The 22,844-nt window shown below is 39.5% G+C and overlaps 1 protein-coding gene across 1 annotated transcript in view; it reads left to right on the top strand.

The window, feature by feature from the left end:
- The window catches only part of EIPR1 (EARP complex and GARP complex interacting protein 1), a 93,684-nt gene extending 87,045 nt beyond the window's left edge, over positions 1-6,639 (top strand). The window contains exon 11 of the transcript XR_011738508.1: positions 1,080-6,639. The gene's annotated coding sequence lies outside the window, so the exon portion shown is untranslated. The remainder of the gene's footprint in view (positions 1-1,079) is intronic.
- Positions 6,640-22,844: the final 16,205 nt, after the last annotated feature.

The raw sequence follows: 22,844 nt of genomic DNA, 5'->3' as shown, positions 1-22,844 counted from the left end.
TAGGTGTTTCTGGTGAAAAATGGTAATGCTACAGAGGTGCCCTTTACTACAAATTCAGCACCGTTTGCTTCAGTTCACCTCATGAAAAAGATTTTGCAAAGTCACAGCCTGGGGGATGAAGTCGCAGCTGGGTGAAGTTTAAGTTTTGGCATGGTTGGATTCTGCTTGTTTGGATTACACAGCTGTCAATTATACAATGTTTAAGCATAGTAGGTGACACTAGAGAAATTTAAAGCTACTGATTGTTTTTTTAAGGTGCTAAGACTATTTCATTTCAGAAAAGAATCCTTTTAGTTTAAAACCTGCAATATTTCTGTCATAGTAGTTACTTTACATTTAGACACGAAAGCTCATAGAGCTAAGTTTAACTCCAAACACTAAAACATTTACCTCAGTACAGCTATTCATACTTAATACTTGTCTTCTTACAAAATACTTTAACTGTCACTAAATATCCTGTGTGAATTGCTTTTAATAGTTCCATAATAAAGTCCCTTTCAATTACCTTTCAATACTATATTGACTTTGAGCCTGATAAATCACCTATTTAAACTCTACTAAAGGATCTCAGGTGGCAGTCTTTAAAAATGTGTGGGCCCTTACCTGTCAGTCTTTGTAAGCACCTGATCCGCAAGTATCCATGGTCTCTGAATCACTTCTGAAGTCCACAGCTTCTCTGTTCAACTCTTCATGGTTTATATTCCTGTCACTGCTCACCTGAGGCATCCACACTATAACAGGAGGGGCAGAGCACTGAAGTCAGCTTTTTTTAATTGCTAAAAATGGTAATTCGGGTTGCAGATCAGTGGAGTTTGTAAATTCTTGTTTCCAAATTACTGTAATTTTTGAGGAAAAATTTGAAAAGTTTGGGAAAAGGGAGAATAAATGGAAGAACAGCTAAGGCAAACTTTAATCTTTTCTACACACATACAAAAAACTTTTCAACCTTATAGCAATATCCCCAGATGCATATTAACTATCTCTGTGACTGAGATGCAGCTCATAAAATATAATTATTTTTAAGATAAATAAATGCTGATGAGTAAAATGATCAGTGAGTCTTTCTCTGTTTCTCACAGTGTGTCCAGTGAAAATACAAGGCAGCAAGTTTAAAACAAAAAATCCTTTGTCTCGTAACGTGGGCTGCAGTTTCAAGGATGTCTCTCGTAGCAGCTAGTCACCACACAACTTTCACCTCTGAAGACTTTACTCTGGATTGCTGGTAACAGAGCAGGTGATACGGCTGAACTGGCTGTGTTCATTCCTACTCTTGAAGCATCTCTACTCGCTTGTTGTGGAGGTAGATCACAGGTTAGACGTCTTTGCTACAATGGAGTGCAGCCATTCTCTGTCTTCCCCAGGACCTCCTTGGACCTCCATGAATTTCCTTACTTAGAGTTATGCTCCACATTTTAAATAGTAATCTTTGAGAGATTTATTAAATGCGTGTGCATGTGTATATTTGGATCATGAAACTGTATAACTCTGCCTGGGGTATGTATGAAAACTATAATGCCATCACCATGTAAATACAACCAGGGATATGTGAGCCTGATATACAGCTTATTGGTGATGACACAAACTCTTCTGTAGTAGTTATGTTAGTTACATTATTTGTAAAATAGTTATGTCTCTTGTACCAAGGCATACAAGCTGAGGTGTGCTCTTAGACAGTCGATGAATCCATGAAATGAGGTAGGATTGTGTTTTTCTTCACAGAAACTTCTTTAATGTTGTCTTTTTAAATAGAAAAGAATGCCTAACTAAGTATTAATGGCAAGAGGCACTTATTTTTCTCCTGCACTTCTGTATGTTTCATAACAAAAATCTTAACATTGTGTCTCTTGTATCCTATATACCAAAGGCAATCTTTTTAGTATTCCGTTTCTTTTTTGACTTAAGTTTATAAAAAATAATAAAATCTGAGCTTGGTATAAGATTTTTTTTTTAATTAGTTTTCTGAATTTTTAGTATAAAGTGAAAACGTCTACAGCATGAGGGATAGAAATTCACCTTTTGGTACAGAGCCATGAGATTCTGTTACTCTGAATTCAAAACCAGCTCAGCCAACACTGTTCACACTTGGGGTGGGAGCAGGGGAAGAAGGAAGCAGCTTTTCTTACTGAACAACAACAGCATTATTCTTGTTACTATTTTCTAGTCTTAAGTGGGATAAACTTTTATTAACACATCATATTATTGATCCTGTTCTTTTCTAGATTGTGTGGGCTGTCATTGAAGCTTTTGAGCATTTGAATGCTTTCTGTGTTCAAACAGGAAGGACTCTGACAATCAAGTCTAAAATATGAAAGATCTGACAGTTTTCAGATGAACTTCAAAAGAATAGTGCATTTATTTTAAGAAAACACATGCTAACCCAGACTTGTGGCTCCATCTAATGTAACTTTATAGATTCAGTGACTTTCAGTGAGTTGCCTTGTTTCTTCTAATTCTTTCTCTTGCTTCCCCCTTCATCTGCTGCAGTCCACTACTGCAGATAAGATGTTTACTTCCCATAAGAATACGGGCCCTGTTGCAAGGAAACAAATTTGAGGTTTAATTTAATTTCCTAGTCTTTGTCTTAAATTTTTAATGCATAATCTTACAAATGCGGCCAACATTTCCACAGGGCAGGAGGAATTCATTGAGTCTTACAAAAAAATAAGAGTGAACCCAACTCTAGTGTCGCAACTGCTTAAGAGAGTGAAGAAGTTAAATGGAAGTACTGCAAGAAAGTTGAATATCATAGCAGTACATGATAACTCTCAAACATTTCTGGAGGAAAACACAAAATAATTAGTGTTTAAAAAAATTGTGTGGTTCTTCAGCTCTGGTTTGTTGCCACCGATCACTTTTAACCATGCCAGTTCCAAAATGTAAAAAGAATTAACTCAATCACATTATTTGCATAGTCTCTATTTCCCTTCTTACATTGTTCCCAGCATAAGGGAGCCTGGTTACAAAAGAAAAAGTAGTTCTGTCTTGCTGGAGATTGGTATAGGTTCAGTCAGGATTTTTTCTGAAGTTTTTGATACATGCAACCTGAGCATGTTCACTACAGCTTTCTGGCATGTTCACCACTTTTCCTTTTGCTGCTATCTTTTAAGATGGTTTTACAAATGCCATAGTTAGTGTCGCTGACAGCATACTTAATACACATTAAACAAGAAGGCATGGTCTAATCTTCAGCAAACCCTGTGTCTAACATGACTTCTCATCCTTGATCAAACAGTTTGGCATGTTATTCTAGTTGTCTGTAGCTTAAAATCACTGTTTTCTTGTAGTTTGCGGGTCCTGAATATAGAATCTGTTTTGTTCTCTACAACTACGGGGTGTGTACCCATACACAATTAATTTTATTTGCACAATATCAAACTGCAACACAGAGAAAGAAGGATCTCCATAGTAATAACAGGGAACAAAGGCACAAGGCAGTTTAAATGATTTACTCAGGTAAATCAAACAGAACTTGTCTGTGGATATGCCAGAAAATGTGCCCCAGGATCCTGAGATTCTGTCCAGCAACTCAGTTTTCAGGTCATCCTTTTTAGCCTTGTAGAAACATTACATTATGATATTTATTAACAGTGTAATGATTCAGGGAAATACCTGTTGATACAGTTTTATGTTAGGAAAGTGTATAATTGGAAGAGAGCAGTTAGATGGTTAGTGCCCAGGTGTTACCTTTCAATGTCTGAATCTTTTCAGCAGCTGAGATCATGCCTAAGAGAACATCCTCACTGAAGCACGATGTGTGATGGAAACAAACTGTCTCCTGTGCTCCACAGCTGGTTGTAGGTCATGGAGCTGTTTGCTATGCTCTGGGATCACAGTCCCATCAGTTTTTCTTTCACCCTTGGAGAACAGAAAGAATAGCTGAAATGAACAGAATAGCCATACATTACACGAATAAAACCTCTGCACTGTAATTTGGAATTAAATAATCTTGCAAAATCAGATAGTCTCGCGAAGTATGGCCAGTTACTGCTCCGCTATGATGATGTGTGATCTTAAGTGTTGGGAAGGGAGTTTAATTAAAAAAAAAAAAATACTTCAGTGCATCTGGCAATGGAAAAAAAAATTAATTTTGTTTAATTTTTAATCAGACAGCCCGAGACAACCACTGAGCACTACTTGCCAATTAGAATACTAATGAACTGCACACTGGGTTAGCCTGTTTTTAAAGGATGGCAAACAATGCACTCAAAGTTGATGGATTCTATTTCATTCCAGTCAAGTCTTCACATATTTACCTTCTCACTTTACAAGAATTCGGGAAATGTTTTGCCTTGTCCTCTTTAAAAATCCCACCCCATGGCTAATTATTTTTCAAATGCAAAAAGCACTGAAAGTGGTAAGTGGCTTTCTTGAAAGTATTCTTCAAAAATATATAAACAGTGCAAAACATTAATCTTCACTGTTTGGCACATCTTCAGTGCCTTAAGAGTTTTCTTTTTGTTTGTTTGTTTTCATTCTTCCTCTAGCATGTTTGCGACTCTCTACCATTCTGCAGCAGTGTGAAGTCCCTGGTTTTCATGCTTTCTATAGATATTGTTGTTATTGCCCTATAGCACACAATTTCACAAAAGATCGTGAGATTGAGAGAAGAGATAAATTACTTATGCTTAAAGTGTTTATTTCTTATAACCTTTATAAGTAGCTACCTCTAGCAATGCTGAATGTAGTAGAGAATGCTTAATGAATTCAGATGAGTTCCAAAATGTAAATTAAGTAGCCTAACCATCCATAGTAGTCGTGTCATACTGGCCTCACTGTGAAATGGTTATTTTATTGGCCCCGCTGTGTCACATTGTCAAGCAGAATGCTGTAATTATGCCCTAGCTGGGATGAAGAATTCACGCTAGCTTACATTAGACTCTCCTCCGGTTCTAGCTTCAAAAGTTTGCGGAGCTGTAGCTGACTGTTCTGAGATGTAATCCTTTCAGATGTAATCCCTTTGTTTGCTCCTCCAGCATGTGGCACTTCCCAAAGGCCCTGACCCAAGGCTTGGCTCTGTGCATGTTCAGTGTTGAGGTAACGTGTGGGGCAGATGTTTGCTGAGCTGGGCTGACTGCTTTCTGTAGTCCAGGGCCCCAGAAAGCCAGGCTTGCTGCATCTCCTCTCAGCAGCAGAAGCCCAGTAGAGGCAAAGACATTATCACTAAGAGGAGGGAGGCCAGTGTTACCCAAAGTAGAGTCATTGAGCTGCACCCCTCATGCTTCCAGTGGGGAGCAGAGCAATGAGCCTGCTCCTTAACCATAGAACCATAGAATAGTTGGGGTTAGAAGGGACCTTTTAAAGGTCATCTAGTCCAACCCCCTTGCAATGAGTGGGGACATTTTCAACTAGATCAGGTTGCTCAGGGCCCTGTCCAGCCTGGCCTTGAATGGGATGGAGCATCTACCACCTCTCTGGGCAACCTGTTCCAGTACTTTACTACCCTCACTTAGGACTTTGGTTTCTCTTTTCAATAAGCTCTTCATTCTCCCCTCCTCACAGCCGGAACTGTCAGTAACTGGCTTGTGAGGCAAAACTTGGTTCTTCCTACACTGCAGAGCTCTGCAGGTTCCTGGTTTACCCTCATCTGGGTATTCACTGCCCCACATTGCCATGTCAGTTTGCCCCACTCCAGCCTCATCTCTTCCAGCTCTGAAGGCTTTGCTGTGGGAGGCAGAGCCAAGTCTACGGCAAGAAATACCATTTCTCTAGCTGGTTCAAAGGGACGCCAACTAGGGATGGAAATACAAAATGAGCTGACAAGTCTCACCTTATATGAGTTATACTATAGCTACTGAGAAAGAGTTACGCCCAAAAAAGCTGAAGCCCAAGTCATCCAGGTCAAAGCTGGGATATACCAAGCCAACAGCTGTCAGTTTTAAAGGAGAGGTTTGCTCACTGGTTGTGAATTTGCTTATGAGACAATGTATAGGAAAATTTTCTGTTAACAAGGGCTGCTTAAATTTGATTTCTTTGTAAGATTGTTTCAATCTTGCCTCTACTTCAGAAAAAGAGTATGTGGGAAAATTCTAATTAATATCATTCATTTTCTGTAATACTATGCTGAACTAAAAAAAAAAAAGTAAATAAACCAGTAGTTTTGCTTTTTAGGTTTTTCTGTTAAACCTAAAATACTGAACTTTAAAAACTGAACACAAGAGTTGAAATCAAACCTCAAAATTAAATTTGTTAAAGTGACTCAGGTCGAACACTGTTATGCCAGTGTGTAAAAACAATCTGACATATCTTTCTGCATAATATTCCTCCACTGAAAAAATAAAACCTTCTTTTAAGAGCTTACATTGTCTTACATGTGCATTCCTCATGACAAGAGACTGAATTTTTGTTAGGATTTCTTCTTGTACAGTTCCTGATTCTGGGGAATATAACTGGTTTTCCTGTCTCTTTTGAACACACAAAACAAGCTGTCTCTATGGGCTGAGGGAGGATTGGCAGGGGTTACTTTTGCTGTAAATAGTGGGTTCATATTTCAAGAGAAGATGCATTTTCAACATCTGGTTCAATGTGGAATCCAGGTTGTGTAGTGAAACATCCATGTATCAGTAGAAGCCCTTATGCTTTGTATGCCCATAAAAACTTTTAAACTTGGATTACATAAATAAAGTTACCGTTGTATTTTCATCTTATTTATTTTTTTGCCCCAGCTGACATTACTTTTAGGAATAGAAATTTGTGTGAGCAGTCATTGTACGGTAACAGTGTTATGTGGAGCTGGGTAAATTCTCATGCAATCAGGAAAAACTGTTGTTTTCTTTTAGTTGTATGTACCAAAATAGGAGAGATAGAATAGTACCTAACTATGAGAAGCACAATACAGAAGCAGTTGGATGCACTGGAAATAAAACTCTGTCCCACTTAAACTGCCAGCACCAGTAAAGGAAGAACACTGTGTTTCATGAGGTATATAACATGTAATACCAGGGAGCTAAGATATTGAAGTCAGGAACATTTTTAAGATCTTTCCTGGGAAATGAATAATCTGGTAGTGGAAGTGGGAAGTAAAGAGTAAAGAAGAGATTGTGAGAAGAATCTGGAGAATACCCTGTCCTCCAAAGAAGGTGTAGCAACCCTTGGATAACTGTAGAGGTTTTCATTGTGAACTGGGCTCAGATAAGCTGGAGGCCGTGCATTTTAAGTAATAAAATCTTATAAACAGACTTTCACTGAAATGAGAACAAGAACTTTATATTCTGTTCAGTGTCTTGGTTTTGCTCCTGGAAAAGCCAATACTTGGGATTTAGTGCATTGTAAAGATGGAACCAGTGTGATGTCACGTCAGAGTTACTTTCTTGTGTGTAGGCAACATTCTGGCTCACTCCTACATGAGGCAGCTGCTCCTCCGGTGCGAGGATGTGGGGTGGGAGCTGCTGGTTTTTGGGCTGAGCAGCTCGATCTCATCTCTGTGCGAGGCAGTAGCTCCTGCTAATGTTAAAGTGCAACTTTTTGCCGGAGACGGTGAAACAATAACGTCGGAAGTAAGGATGGCGCATGCTGCGTTACCAAGAGGCACAAATAGGTAATATTTCCCTGTTTAGCAAGCTGGGGCTGCCTTCAGCTGGATAATAGAAATCTCTCCGCTTTTCCTTTCTCAGCCTCTGCTCTCTTGGCTGTCAAAGTTACAGTGAAAGCAACTGCACATTTGTCACTGCTCTGACCACTGTGCTGCTCTATGATGATTTGTGCTGCGCTGTCATTGTAATTTGTTTTTGAACCTTGCTGCGGTGTATGTATGTGGAAGTTACCTGGCATGTCTGGCAGTGCAGGAGAAGCCAAAGGTCTTGTGGTTTACAGGTGGCATTTTTTTATGGCTTCTGTGTAGTGTGTTTAGTCTCTAGAAGTCATTTGATGCATGTTAAACAGACAATATTGATGAGGCATTATTTTTAATTATTATTTTAAATGTCTTGAAATTAATAAGAAAACAAAAAACAAACAAACAAACAAAAACAAACAAACAAACAAACACCAAAAAACCCCCAAAACTTCTGTTTTAAATCATCATAAATCAATCTTAATGCTAGGATGAGTTGTTTAATATAGAAACACCAGTTTTCAATGGGAAAGCAAGGCACTGGTTGCTGTTCACAATTCTTTGTCAATGTGTCCATGTCTCTTAGCAAGCAGTATGTTTTGTTAAAGAGTACAGCTTTTCACAGGAAGGTATGTGTCTGAAGTCCTCGTCAGAAGTTACTGAAAAAGATAACTTTTTAATTCTTAAAATGTACTAACCAGAGAAAGTAGAACAAATCAGTACAGCTCAGTGTTTTACAGTAACAGTGAGTAGTATTAATCAAAAGTCAAATTCAGTTGCCAGACTTTAGTCACAAGTCAGTTCTCTGAACATGACTCCCTCTCTTGGAAAAAAGGGATTTTATTTCCCTGTACATGAGTAGTTTGTAGGCTGATGTCTTACAGAAATCTGTGGTATTCACAACTAAGAACATTAAACCTTTATGCTTGAACTACTGTCCTCCTGCTTTGAAGGTTGTCAGCAGTTTTAAATGTCTCAAACTATCCTTTTTTTTTTTTTCTCTCTACATAAATTATCTGTGATGTGTTATATTAGACTTTGAAATGCTTTCGGAAATCTGTCAGAAAATAATTTGGTAGAATCCTCTTTTTGATAAACATACTTATGTACTAAGTTATGTATGTAAGTTACTAGTAATACTAGTGATACGCTTACAAATAGGGGTTCTTAAAGTACTCTGTAAAGTAATTTCATCCTCTTCTGAAGGGTTGTCTGTTATTGATGGTCTCTTGTTTATGCAAAGATATTAAAATTTGTCTATGAGGAAATGCTCATTGTCAGTTGGAATACCATTCTTTCAAGAAAATAATATATTGTTAGAACTTAAACGCAGGGGAAAAAAACTCACTGTCAAAATTGAGCAGGCTTCTTTTGCTTAGCAAATTTGTGTTGTTTATAAGGACAAGCTTATGTACATCGAATTCATATGTGGAAGTAAAGGTTTCTCGAGAAGTCCCAAGTAGACCTTGAGTCCAGTATGACTGCTCTTGTCCAAGAGAAAGTGAACAAAATGAGAGGGAGAATTTTTATAACCAGGTCTCTCTAATATCCCCTTTAAGGCATCGATCAGATTATCTTCTAAACTGTATAAACAAACTTCCTCTGCTGAGCAGCACCGTAGACTCAAAAGTTCAAATACATCCAACTGAGGAAAGCAGAGAAGTTATAACATCCTATAAATATTATATAAATAATAAAAATGTTAACATAATGTCCCATATAGTCACATCTGTAAATGTGATGTTGAGTGACATTATAGACAGTAGTTTGAAGAATACACTAACACAGTATCAAAATAATACTGGTTTAAGTTACTTGACTTATTCCTTGGGTATCTTTCAACATGCAGATTGGGAATGGCTGTTTTAGGAAAGTGGTGAACGTGTGAATAATAAACATCTGGAAAATGCTCTTAGGTGCCACTGTCATGAACGCATAAAAATATCTGGCTAGATATGAGTGGCCTGATAAACTCAAAACATCCACCGGCCTGCTTGCTTCAAGAAAAGCTCCATGATGCTATTGGAAAATGAGAGATGGAGATTCCTCATTGTTTGGAAAAATAAGCCAGGTCTGTGCATTGAGTGTGAAACTGCAAGTTTCAGGCATGTCGAGCGTATTTTCAATGCAATCAAGTCTTGCATCCACAAATACATGCACAGAAATGTAGCTGCTATGTTTCCAGTGACTGAGGCAGCAGTGTTAATAGGTTCCAAGCACAGACAAGCACTATCTGTTTCCAGAAAAAAACACGGTAATTGGAAACAATTAGGAGAGTGTACACTGAATACAAAGTAAGCTGAATAGTTAGGCTGCTTGTGCTGCTTGATCAGTTTAATATTGCTATGAGACCTGGAGAGAGCGTATTCAACCTGGCAAAATTCTCCTTGGGTGCTTGTGAGTCAGAGCTACATAACTCAACATCTTTAGTTTGCTTCCTCCTTCTGACCCTAAATGCAGCCAGGGATATTAGAAGGAGTAAATGTGAGGAGAATTGCAAGCTGGCTCCTTTCCTGTTAGCCTGGTGTGAATATATAACATGTTTTCCTCTCAGCCCTGTTTTTCACCAGACATAGGATGGCTGAGGAACTGAGATTATGTCTGTCCTATTATCAGAATCCAACAAATCAACTGAAATTAAAGACATCCATTTCTTGGTCTCTGAGGGAAGCTTGGAGAAGACCTCCATTGATTTCAGTGTTAGGAATTTCAATTAACAGCATTTAAGTCCAAAAATACATTTAAATAGGAGATGGAGATTTAAAAGACTCCCTGTTTCTGTAAACAGGCATGCTTAATAAACAAAAATATTATGGAAAAACTGCATAGCCACATTTAGGAAGTACTCAACCTTTTGGAGTACACCTTTTGTTCAAATAGGCATCATACAGGGCTGTTTCTAGACTTATTCCTTTTGTTCATTGTGGATTTAGGCTTACAATTATTGAACTCAACAGTTGGTTTCTGTGGGTTTTTGTTTGGGCTTTTGTTTGTTGGTTTGTTTTTTTTTGTTGTTGTTGGTTTTGTTTTGTTTTACTTTCTTTCATTTTCAGTTATGCCAGATTTCTGTAACTATGGGAAAGAACTGGACTCTTTCTAGTGTAAGTTTTTGTTTTGTTGCAATTCTGGTAGCAGTTAAATGGAAATTTTACTCTGGAAAATGACTAGGAGAAATGGTTGCCTGGTCACTTATTAACTTTTTGTAAACCATTCCTTGATCACATAATCTCTTTTATTCCTAACAGATCTGCATCAAAGGCTGATTTTTAGGCTTCTTTCTGGCACTAGGGACAATTGGGAAAGAAACCTTACAGTATGACAACATACCCTGTTGGATGAGGTTTTTGAGGGGTTTGTTTCTCAATAATACATAATATTCACTGAAGTTGACAGCTATTGTGAATGAAAAATTTTTTTGGGACCAAAGGTGGTGTAACCACTTCTCTGTTTAAATAAGTTGAATGTGAGATTTTTAAAAATGGTTTTTGTGACTACATACAAAAGTCCAGTTGTCCTCTGTTTTAAATCAAAATGGAGAATAACCAGAGAGAATTCAGTTTTGATCAGCAAAACATAAAGCGAAAGACTTGGTGCCTAATGATATGGTTTTCAGAAGGCAGCTTGCTACTCAGATCAGTGATGGGAGTAAAAACCAGGATGACAATATCCGTGTGTTTGTGACAAAGCATGTTCTAGTCTGATACATAAGGAAAATGTTGAGTAGCAATTCTTTTACCTTTGGAGTCTCATGCTGTTCTGCAGGCACTTTTGGTGATGGGTGACTAATTGAGTGTAATTATTTTGCGAATTTCTGTCTGGAGGTTAGATTCCACCTGACATATCATCTCTGTAACTCATTCTTCTTTTCCCTTCCTTTCTATTCATATCTCACATTATTCTGAGCTGCCATGGTATTTATTGCTTGCTTGTGATGTGCTCAATATGGATGCCACAATACAGAACGATGTGCCAAACCTCAACCAAGTTAATTTAATTGGACGTCTACCAGAAATTTTGGGGAAGTCTGAGGTTTAACAAGGAATGATAATTTATCTCTGTGATACTTGGAAATTATTTCAGAACAATTTTAATGAAATAAGGAAGCTTTGCTGGAGCATCTTATCTTTGTCTACAAACTGCTTTGGCTTTGATACATTCCAAGGATTGAAGTTAACAATTGAGACTGTTCAGTTCTTGGTTTGTGTTTTTACTCGTTTATATATTTATAAGCTATGCTACCATGGCCTTCAGCAAACATTGCATTTGATTAAAACATTGGGCAGATCAGGTTTTTCTCACTCCAGTTCATCAGCATCCAGAGGTTAAGAACCTCAGCTTATTAGGGCTGTATTAATGATGTGATTAATGGTATAGCACTTCTTCCTTCCAGTTTTGCTTTGGAGGTTGACTTCCATAGCAACAGACCATCATCAGGGAAAATTCTGGGATAAGGTCTAGTAATGATTCCCATCCGAAGGCTAGAAGCTCTGAATCATATTGGAGATTCACACTTAGCAGTTACAACCAAACCCTTGCTAGAAAACATATTATTAGAAAGGGAAAAATGGATGTGGCGTAAGTTTCATTCTGCTAAAAAAGCAAAACTGAGATGTGTCTCTCTTTTCTATATTTGGATTTTGAGGTACTTCCCATTCCCCCTTTTGCTTCCAAAGATCGAAACAGTGTTTGCTGGTATTTGGGACTACCACATCCATAAACCCACTCTTAAAGAATGAAAAATGTTGAATCAGTGTCCATTGTATAACAGATTATGTTTATACAGGGGACATGGACGCGTGTGACAGGATGCCCTTAAAATAGGAGACAGTAGTTTTATTGTTTTGGAAAACTGACTTGGAGAAGCCACCCTTGTGCCTCAAGTGGGATCAGATTGTCATTTCTATTTTGTAGATCATCAGTGATGGAAACCCTATAGCTTCCCTTGACAATATATTCCAGTGATTCATTATTATTCTCAATTGAGTGGTTTTCCTAAAATCTATCCTGGATCTTTCTGGATGGTGTTTGAACCCATTGCTACTTGTCCTGTCCACCACTGGTGCAGAGGACAGTTTCTTTTCTTCTTTTTTTTTCCTGTGTTGTTGCTCAGTTTCTCCAGCTCTGATAGTTCTCATTGCTCTGGTTTTGAATGTTTCCTATTTGGTCACCACTTCCTTGAATATCCAGAATGATTGAGCAGTGTTATGCTTGTGATTCATAGATTGGAAATACTCCCCAGGGGACAACCCCCTCTTTTTTTTTTTTTTTTTTTTTTTTTTTTACCCAGAACTGTTACTAACTATCTTAACAGTTGCATTTGATGATCTTAAGTGTCTTTTCCAAACGAAATGTTTCTATGATTCCTTATCTTATATTTGTGATTGAGTACATGCTGTTTCTCCAGCTTGTTAGAATCTATTTGAATACTTCTCTAGTCCTCCAACATACTTGCAATCCCTCTTACTGTCAGGAATATTTTCTTCTATCATCTAGGTTGTTAAGAGAAATGCTGAAAAGGACTGAACCCTGGACAGACCCTCTGAAGCACCACTCAGTACATCTTTGTGTTTGACAGTGAAACATTGGTCCTCCATGGGTACAGTTATCTAATTTCTGTTTTCAAATTTCATCATGACTTACTGAAGTCAAGATGTATGACAATTACTCCTCTCCTACTAAAAAGGCCTATTAGCCACACACAGGAAGAAATGGGATTGTTCTGTCAGTTTGTTCTTAACGGTTGTATATGGATTGCTACTTATGTCTGTTATATAGCTGCACACAGTGGTTTGCTTCATCCAGAAATGTTCTTGCGTCTGAAGTTCAGCTTGAGTTGTCTGTGGTTTCTCACGCAGCTCCTCTTTCCTCCCATTCTAACACAGGCAATACACTTGCCCTTTCACCTGTCTTCCATGAGATGTCACAGAACTGCTGTCATTTCTTACATCAGTTCAACTATTTTTTATATATCTCAGCTGATATTTGTCAAGCAACTAAATTTGAAGAAAAATAATAATCTCTGTTCTCAGTTGAGCTCTGACTATTGTTTCTATTAATTCTTTTTGATGCCAATAGATCTTTTTCATTAAGATTAATGCAAGAAGTCATTAAACCCTCTGGCATTCTCTGTATCATCTCTATATTCTCTCTGAATAGTTGGCTAATGTCTTCTTTCTAGTTGTAAATGCTAAAATCTGCTTTATTTATTTGTTTAGAGCTTACTGCATAGGTACTTTATGTTGTGTTTAATAGCTCATATGCTTCCCTTCTCATGGCTGCCTGTATTTGGAATTGTATCAAAATCTCTAGAGAGTGTGATTGCTTCTTTCCTGAGAGGGTGCTCAGGATGGACAAGTTTCTGGAAGGTAGACTGTGGCAGCTGGGTTTTGGACCAGAACAAATGAAGAGAGTGACTGACTAACGAGACAGACGGGGAAGTGGCATGCAGGGGCCAGGAGGAGGCTGGAATACCCTTACACCTCGAAAGGACAGAGTGGCTGCTGGATTAGAACAAGACCGATGATGAAAAACAGACTGAGGATGTGGTAGGGAGAAAGTAGCTTAATTTTCAAAGCTTTTTACATCTTTCTTATTTGACCAGTCTGAGATTTTTCTATTTAAAATATTACATTGTTCTACGTCATGTTTAGAGATTGCAAGCACTTTGGTGTTTTGGAGCACCCACTTTAAGGGCAAATTACAGGCAGATCCACTTCAGAAGTGTGCTTGACCTGATATCTTCTCAGCAATGATCATAGGGTTTCTTTGTTTCTTATGGTCATATTTTGTGCCTTGACCTTGTGCCATTCTTTTATGCCATTCTTTAGTGACCTGACCTAGTTGCTGAGTTCTGTCCTGTGTTTGGGGTCAATGAGAAGTCATAATTTAGCAAGGTTAGTCTCTTATAACACTTCTGTCCTTTTTAATGGAGATGGACAGAATTTGTGTCCCCAGTTATTAGTTTTCTCCTGGCTCTTAAACTCATGTCTTCTGCTTGTAATGTTGTGTGGCCTTAAGGAGATACTAGCGACCAGCTGCAGTTGCTGGGTTGTTCTTTGCTACTGGCTTCTGTTCTGTATAGCTGTCCAAGTGGTTCATCATAGGGGACTTTGTATCCTTTGACATCCTCCCAACCACAGGTGTATCTCTGACCATATCCTTTAGCTCTCCTCCTTGCTTCCTAAAAGTTTATACAGGCAGACAAGATTAAATCAGACATCTTCTTCCCAGCCTTCACAGGAACACATATGTCGGTGCCTCTTCTTTCAAGTACAGTTCAGGACTATGGCCAAGATGTTCAGATTCCTGACTGGGCCTGGCTCACAGCTGCAGGTGGATGCAGAACAAGCAGATGGCTGTGGTGCTACTGTTTGTTCTCATTGGTCTTCTGTGTGTTGTAACATTTATTAATGGATCTTTATATCATCTCAGGAATTTCTTCCATTTATTGCTCAAACACATCAGGCTATGGAAATTATTAATAAGTTACTGTTAGTTGCACATTAAAGAATTTCCCATCTTCTCCACCTCCAAATGCAGAGACCTTTTATACCAAACCGTAAATGTTAGTATTTTTGAGAAGAAAGAAACTGGAAAAGAGGATAAGATCTGACTGTATCAATGAAGAAGGATGGAGAAGAATTCCATTTAAAATGATGTATAATTAGACTATTATGTTCTGAATGTTCATGTATTATCTTGGAAGAGAACTGCCAGGCATAGATGAACATATTTAGACCTAGAACTGGATTACATTATAAGGAACTTTACTTCAATTATTGCAAGACACTCAAGTGACATTTAAAAAGCTTTTACTGTGCAAACTCTTGTTCAAAATAGTTTGACTTCACTGTTGTGATGAAGTGCAAGATTATTTGGTAAATTACCAGGGATTTAGAGAGTGCACAAGATAATCTGAGGCAAATTTGGAAAAATAAGATAAAATATTCTAGTGCTGTGATGTTGTTTTAAGAAACATATTAGTGGTGTAATTCATTGCAGGAAGACTTATGGCATTGTTGTAGGAATGATGGGAACATTTACTTTGGATAAATTCCTCCTCTTGTGTCAGGACACAAACAACTAAAATATATATTTACAATGTATAGGTTTGTTATGCCCTTCTCTGAATGTCTGATGCTAGCTCATGTCCAAGACAGAATATTTAATTAGATGAACTTGAGTTGTCATCTGGGAATGACAGTCTGTATATTTTGGTTGATATTTTCACAAATGTGTAGAGGAATTGGAAATTACAGAAGTTTTGTCCACATCTAAAAATTTACACAAATTTGGTTTTCTAACAGTGTTTTTTTTTTCCTTTGGTAAAAGATAGCAGTTCATATGAAGTCCAAAGAAAGAAATTAGCAGGAGTGAACAGAAGTCGGCAAAACTGAACATTTTCATGGTAAATTTTTATGTGGCTATGGAAATGATGGATTTCGTGGATTATTTTCTTTAGTGTGGGAACAGTACTAATTGTAGTTTGCCATCAGTGTTAAACTAGGATTTTGAATTTAGCCTGCAGCAGTATAACAAGAACTTATGCCAACTTGCAGCGCTGTGCAGCTGCTGAAAAGCCCCGCTCTAGCAAGAGCCTTGAAAATGTATGAATGCAGAGCTTCAGCTCTGTCGATCTTCTTTGAAAAACACTGGAGCAGATTCAACTCTAATGTGTGCCAGTATAAACCTAGAATTGCTTCCGTGATGACTGTTGAACAGTTTTCATCAATGCACGTGAAATAGTGGTTTTGTTTATTGAAGCAGGCATGAATTTACAGGGAAGGGAAGACTAAGAAGGCTAAGCTGCCCAATTAGCATCAGACAGCCTGACTTCTCCATTTAAATTGGGGTTGCATCTGTCCCTGAGAGGCAGTAACCAGTGTAGCAAGACTGTAGTAAAGCAGAGGATATAACTACACTGAATTAAGACAGTCTTTGCTGGTGTTGGTAGATGCAGATGGAATTGTGCAACACCTGCACTGCCTTTCTTGTTTTTCAAAAGCACAAAAATAAGCTAAAACCCAAACCTAACTGGTTTGTTGGGGTTTTTTTTGTTTGTTTGTTTTTGTTGTTGTTGTTTGTTTGTTTGTTTGTTTTGGTTTTGTTTGTTGGTTTTTTTTTTTTTTTGGTGGAGCTTCACCCTATAAATTCCTTAGAAACATTTTCAAAGTCCATTCTAAGTCATTATCATCCAGTTTTCCATTAAATTGTTAAGATAAAACATTTCAGTGGTAATAACAGCTGATAAGCATAATGCACTGAACGTATCCCTGCTGTAATTCTGCTGCAGAAAACTGAAATCGTAGTATCAAGGACTAATAGTCTAAGGAGATTTTAAGGGTGCACTTGGGGTTGCCTCTACTTCTGTTATTGATGAATTTAACCCTGAAATTTTTTTTCAGGGCACGCAAGAAAATGTGCATATTGTGGATATGAATAGTTTGGCCTTATAATGTACTCACTGTTAACACTTCAGGAATTAAGCCCACAACAGCCATGTTTCTTCCTTCTACCTCTGAATAATAAAGATGCTGGATATGGGTTTAGGTGGGCCTTATGTTTCTCTACCTCCTTCAGAGCTGTGTGAACAGGAGGGATGGAGAACCTTCTTCCAGTGAGGAGTTACTGATTCCTCCCTGGCCAGTAAGTAATGGGATTTCTGTCATTTAATTTGGTCTGTCTAAAATCCAGACTTCTAGATTGAAATAGTAATTTTTACCTTCTGTAGTCATCAGAGAGTAAGGGACAGCTGTAAAGAGCAAGTCATCTATCTTAGGATGTTGATTAGGTGCCCTGTGAAAGTACTTGTTTCTCCCCAGTGATACTAGAGGAAACGTAGGCAATGATCTCAGCCTATTAAAAAAGGGTGAAAAGATTCTTATTGTAATGGGTAGCTGCTAGTAATCAATAATGTAATCCCACCTGCCCTATACGCAGGAGTGCACTGATCCCAGTATGTTTATTTCTCTTAAATGATTCAGAAGGATGTGTGACTAGATCTGAAGCTGCATTTTGATAAGGTTTAGGTAATATTGTAACTGGAATGATTTCACTGTTTGGAGAACTTCCATCTCTGATACATGTTGTGATATGCTCTCCAGAAGGGAGCTTTAGAGCAGGACTGACTTCAAATTTAGATGAGATTGCACAGGTCCAGGGGAATGTTGAATGCAGAATCACAGAATGGTTTGGGTTGGAAGGGACCCTAAAGATCATCTAGTTCCAACCCCCTTGTCATGGCCAGGGACACCTTCCACTGGACCAGGTTGCTCAAAGCCCCATCCAACCTGGCCTTGAACACTTCCAGGGATGGGGCATGCACAGCTGCTTTGGCAGCCTGTTCCAGTGCCTCACCACCCTCATGCTGAAGAATTTCTTCCTTATATCTATAGTAATCTAAATCTACCCTCTTTCAGTTTAAAACCATTACCCCTTGTCCTATCACTACATGCCCTTGTAAAAAATCCCTTACAAAATGACCCAGAAAAGTTGTCCTGTGTGGGACGTAGAAGTCAGCAATCCTAGTCTTAATTTTTTCTTATATTTTTCCTTTCCTCGCTATGACAGTAAATCAGCTCCTACTGAGTTCTTACTTTGAAATTACTCTCTGAGCTGATTGCAGACTCCCAAGGGATACAATTCTAGTGGCCTAGTCAAGTGCATCTTTGGAGTATCATGTAGTGGCATTTGAGGGGTGCCTTCCAAAGGCCTTGCCAGTCAAGTATGTTTTGCTTTGTTGGAAAAGAGTGCTTTTCATTATGTTTTTAATTTCATTTGGGGTTTAAACTTTTCTGTAAAACACATAAAGGTACAGAGTAGAGCTGAAGGTTTTCTCTGTTTTCTGTTTCCAAGCCAGGTGATTATTTTGGAGACCAGTGACAAGCATTTGGAAAAAAACCAAAAGCAATAGTTCAAGTGTGTCCATTGGATAAGATCGATGGCAATAACAAAAAACTTAGATTTTCAATGTATTACTTCAACCTATTTAATTTTAGTCTTTAAAAGGAAACACTGTTGTTTCAGATACTCAGCTAAATCTGGGGAGACAAATATACTTCCTATAAAGCTGAGAAAATACACATTCTGGGGTCAGTTCTTTGTCATCTCCAGGTGGAAGGGTAAGTTTGTTTCTTGCTATGCAGTCTTATGGTTTGCAGGCACTATATGTGTGTATCTTGGTGGCATTCTGAGATTTAGCTTGCAGTTTCAGCAAATAAGGAGACTGTTTCGCTTGAGCTTTAGTCAGTTCCAAGCCCAGACATTAGATGTTTTGATAGCAGGAGAAATCCTGACTTTCCACCTGGTTTTGAGAACTGCTGATTCTCAGGCATTTTTGTAGACTCTTCTGAGAATCCTGAGTACTCTACATTTCTCAGGATTACATTTTGCAAGGGTGTCTACTGTGTTTTTCCTTTTCTTTTACTTTTTTTTTTTAATCCTTGCTATTCAGGCTCCTCTATTCTCCCTCTGCTGCAGCACATTATAAATTGCTTTCATATAACCTGTGTTTCCCACTGAGCTGCAGATATTTTGGATTCAAGAACAGCCCTGTAGAGACAAAGCTTTCCTAAGAATTTTTATTTCTATTAGAGCTTACAATGTTAATATTTTTAGTAAGGCTTTTCAACTTATGTTACAGAAGGTATGCTTTCCCAAGTAGACAAGGCATGTTATCTCTCTGCGGGAATCCTTCTCATGTCACAGCCAAAAATGGCAGTTTAAAATCTCCTATTTAGACTTCATTAGGCAGAACGTTGCAGTGCAAAAACCCAGATGTTTTAATGCATGAAAAAATACTCTGTTGCATACACCTAGCCAAATTAATTATTCCGTAAAATGTTTGTGGTGAAGCAGCAGTTAATCGAAGAGTGGCAGATGTCATACACAGAAGTGTCCATTTCGCTATGGTGCTTTATGGTCTGTTGTGACAGCTAAATGGAGCAGCTCAACAGCTGCCAGCATGTTAATGTTTTGGATTAAATAAACACACTTGGAAGAACTTTCCTCTGATTTTTGAGATGTAATGACTTTGAAGGCAGCCATGCTTCTTTGCAGATTAAGTTTTAAGTGTTTTGTAAGTGATGCCCATATGAAACAGGGAATACCATTGGGCGGACAGGTAGACCAGCATGTTTTAGTTTCTTTGGAGCTGTGTAACTCTGGACCTCAATGGGGCTTAGAAATTTCTACCCAGTCTGGACACCAGAAACAGAGGAAATTTAAAGAAGGGTTGCAGAGGGGTAGATACTCTTCTTCCTTTGTTTTATAATCTTTATTAAACATAGAGGAAAAAAGCTTAAAAAAAACCAACCAAAACTAAACAAACTTGTGAAAAGTGATGGAACCAATCAAAAAAGCTGGACACATGTAAACATAAAACCAATACAGTTTCTGTCCATTTCTGTTAAATTCAATCCAGGAGACTCAGGGCTGAACACATGATTATTTTGAAATATTTGTTTTAGCTTTGTTGTTGTTCAGTACTTGCTTTGTAATGTAGTCAGCTGATTGTCCAAGAAATCTTCTGTTTTGCCTGAGGGTTTTCTTGATTGCCTTCCTGATCTCAACTATTTTGGAGTCACAGTGGGTGTAATATATGGACAGATTTGGCTGTGTGTAGCTGGCCAGTCCTTGATGTTTTTCAAATAGCTGGGATGCTTACGCATTTAACGGAATCTGAGGGGATATACTTCATTTTTAGGCAAAGTAGAGCTGGTGGGATTCTCTTGGGGATGATATTTTTCATTTCTGTTTCAAATAGAGTAGGATCTTGTCTTCAGCATCAAGGCTGCAAGAGGAGCAATGAGCGGATGAGGAACGAGTTGAGAGTGTATGGGTCAGGATCAAGGGGCAGGCTGGCAGGGGTGATACTGTTGTAGGTGTCTATTACAGGCCACCAGATCAGACTGAGGAAGTTGATGAGGCCTTCTATGGGCAGCTGAGAGTGGCCTCACAGTCACAGGCCCTGGTTGTTGTGGGTGATTTTAACTTCCCTGATGTTTGCTGGAAGGACCATTCAGCCAGCCAGCCACAGTCCAGGAGGTTCCTCCAGTGCATTGATGATAACTTCCTCATGCAGATGGTGGAGGAGCCGACCAGGAGAGGTGCACTGCTGGATCTCATCCTCACTAACAAAGAGGGTCTGGTCGAAGCAGTAAAGGTTGAGGGCTGCCTGGGTTGCAGTGACCATGAGATGGTGGAGTTCAGCATCTCGTGTGGCAGGAACAGAATAGCAAGTAGAATTGCAACCCTGGACTTTGGCAGGGCTAATTTCGGCCTTTTCAAGCAATTGCTGGGGGAAATCCCATGGGCAAGACTGCTTGAAGGAAAAGGGGCCCAAGAGAGCTGGATTGCATTCAGAGGTTGCTTCTTCCATGCTCAGGATCAGAGCATCCCCACACGTAGGAAGTCGAGGAAGGGAGCCAGAAGGCCTGCGTGGTTGAATAGGGATCTGTTGGGTATGCTCAAGCAGAAGAGGAGAGTTTACAGGTCATGGAAGCAGGGACTGGCCACTTGGGAGGAATATAAGGCTGCTGTTAGAGGATGCAGGAAGGCAGCTAGGGTAGCCAAGGCCTCCTTAGAATTACAGCTGGCGAGAGGGGTCAAGGACAGCAAGAAGAACTTTTTCAAATACATAGCAGATAAAACTAATACCAGAGGCAATGTAGGCCCACTGATGAATGAGGTGGGTGCCCTGGTGGCAGAAGACACAGAGAAGGCAGAATTGCTGAATGCCTTCTTTGTCTCTGTCTACTCCGCTGGAAGCTGTCCTGGGGAACCCTGTACCCCTGAGACCCCGGATGAAGCCAGGTTAATGGAGGAGTTTGCTTTAGTCGATGAGGACTGGGTTAGGGAACAATTAAGTAGTCTGGACGTCCATAAATCCATGGGTCCAGATGGGATGCATCCGCGGGTGCTGAGGGAGCTGGCTGAAGTCATTGCTAGACCGCTATCCATCATTTTTGCCAAGTCTTGGGAAACGGGAGAGGTGCCCGAGGATTGGAGGAAAGCAAATGTCACTCCAGTCTTTAAAAAGGGCAAGAAGGAGGACCCGGGTAATTATAGACCGGTCAGCCTCACCTCTGTCCCTGGGAAAGTAATGGAACAGCTTATCCTTGGTGTCATCTCAAGGCACATCAGGGATAAGAGGGTCATTAGGGGCAGTCAGCATGGCTTTACCAAGGGTAAGTCATGCTTGACCAACCTCATAGCCTTTTATGAGAATGTAACAAGGTGGATGGATGATGGCAGAGCGGTGGATGTGGTCTACCTTGACTTCAGTAAAGCCTTTGACACAGTCCCTCACAGCATCCTCACAGCTAAATTGAGGAGGTGTGGTCTAGACAATAGAGTAGTGAGGTGGGTTGCAAACTGGCTTAAAGAGAGAAGCCAGAGAGTGGTGGTCAATGGTGCGGAGTCCAGTTGGAGGCCAGTATCTAGTGGAGTGCCTCAGGGGTCAGTACTGGGGCCAATATTATTCAATATATTCATTAATGATTTAGACGAGGGAATTGAGTGTACTATCGGCAAGTTTGCTGATGACACTAAGCTGGGAGGAGTGGCTGACACGCCAGAAGGCTGTGCTGCCATCCAGCGGGACCTGGACAGACTGGAGAGTTGGGCGGGGGATAACCTGATGGAATTTAACAAGGGAAAGTGTAGAGTCCTGCATCTGGGCAGGAACAACCCCAGATTCCAGTATAGGTTGGGGCATGACCTATTAGAGAGCAATGTAGGGGAAAGGGACCTGGGGGTCCTGGTGGACAACAGGATGACCATGAGCCAGCACTGTGCCCTTGTGGCCAGGAAGGCTAATGGCATCCTTGGGTGTATTAGAAGGGGGGTGGTCAGTAGATCGAGAGAGGTCCTCCTTCCCCTCTACTCTGCCCTGGTGAGACCCCATCTGGAATATTGTGTCCAGTTCTGGGCCCCTCAGTTCAGGAAGGACAGGGAACTGCTGGAGAGGGTCCAGCGTAGGGCAACAAAGATGATTAAGGGAGTGGAGCATCTCCCTTATGAAGAAAGGCTGAGGGAGCTGGGGCTCTTTAGTTTGGAGAAGAGGAGACTGAGGGGTGACCTTATTAATGTTTATAAATATATAAAGGGTGAGTGCCACGAGGACGGAGTCAGGCTCTTCTCAGTGGCAAACAATAATAGGACAAGGGGCAATGGGATCAAGCTGGAACACAAGAGGTTCCACTTAAATTTGAGAAAGAACTTCTTCTCAGTGAGGGTGACAGAGCACTGGAACAGGTTGCCCAGGGAGGTAGTGGAGTCTCCTTCCCTGGAGACA

The sequence above is a fragment of the Patagioenas fasciata genome, chromosome 3 (genome assembly GCF_037038585.1).
Source record: "Patagioenas fasciata isolate bPatFas1 chromosome 3, bPatFas1.hap1, whole genome shotgun sequence".
Lineage (NCBI taxonomy): Eukaryota > Metazoa > Chordata > Aves > Columbiformes > Columbidae > Patagioenas > Patagioenas fasciata.
This window is presented reverse-complemented; position numbering and strand designations above follow the sequence as displayed.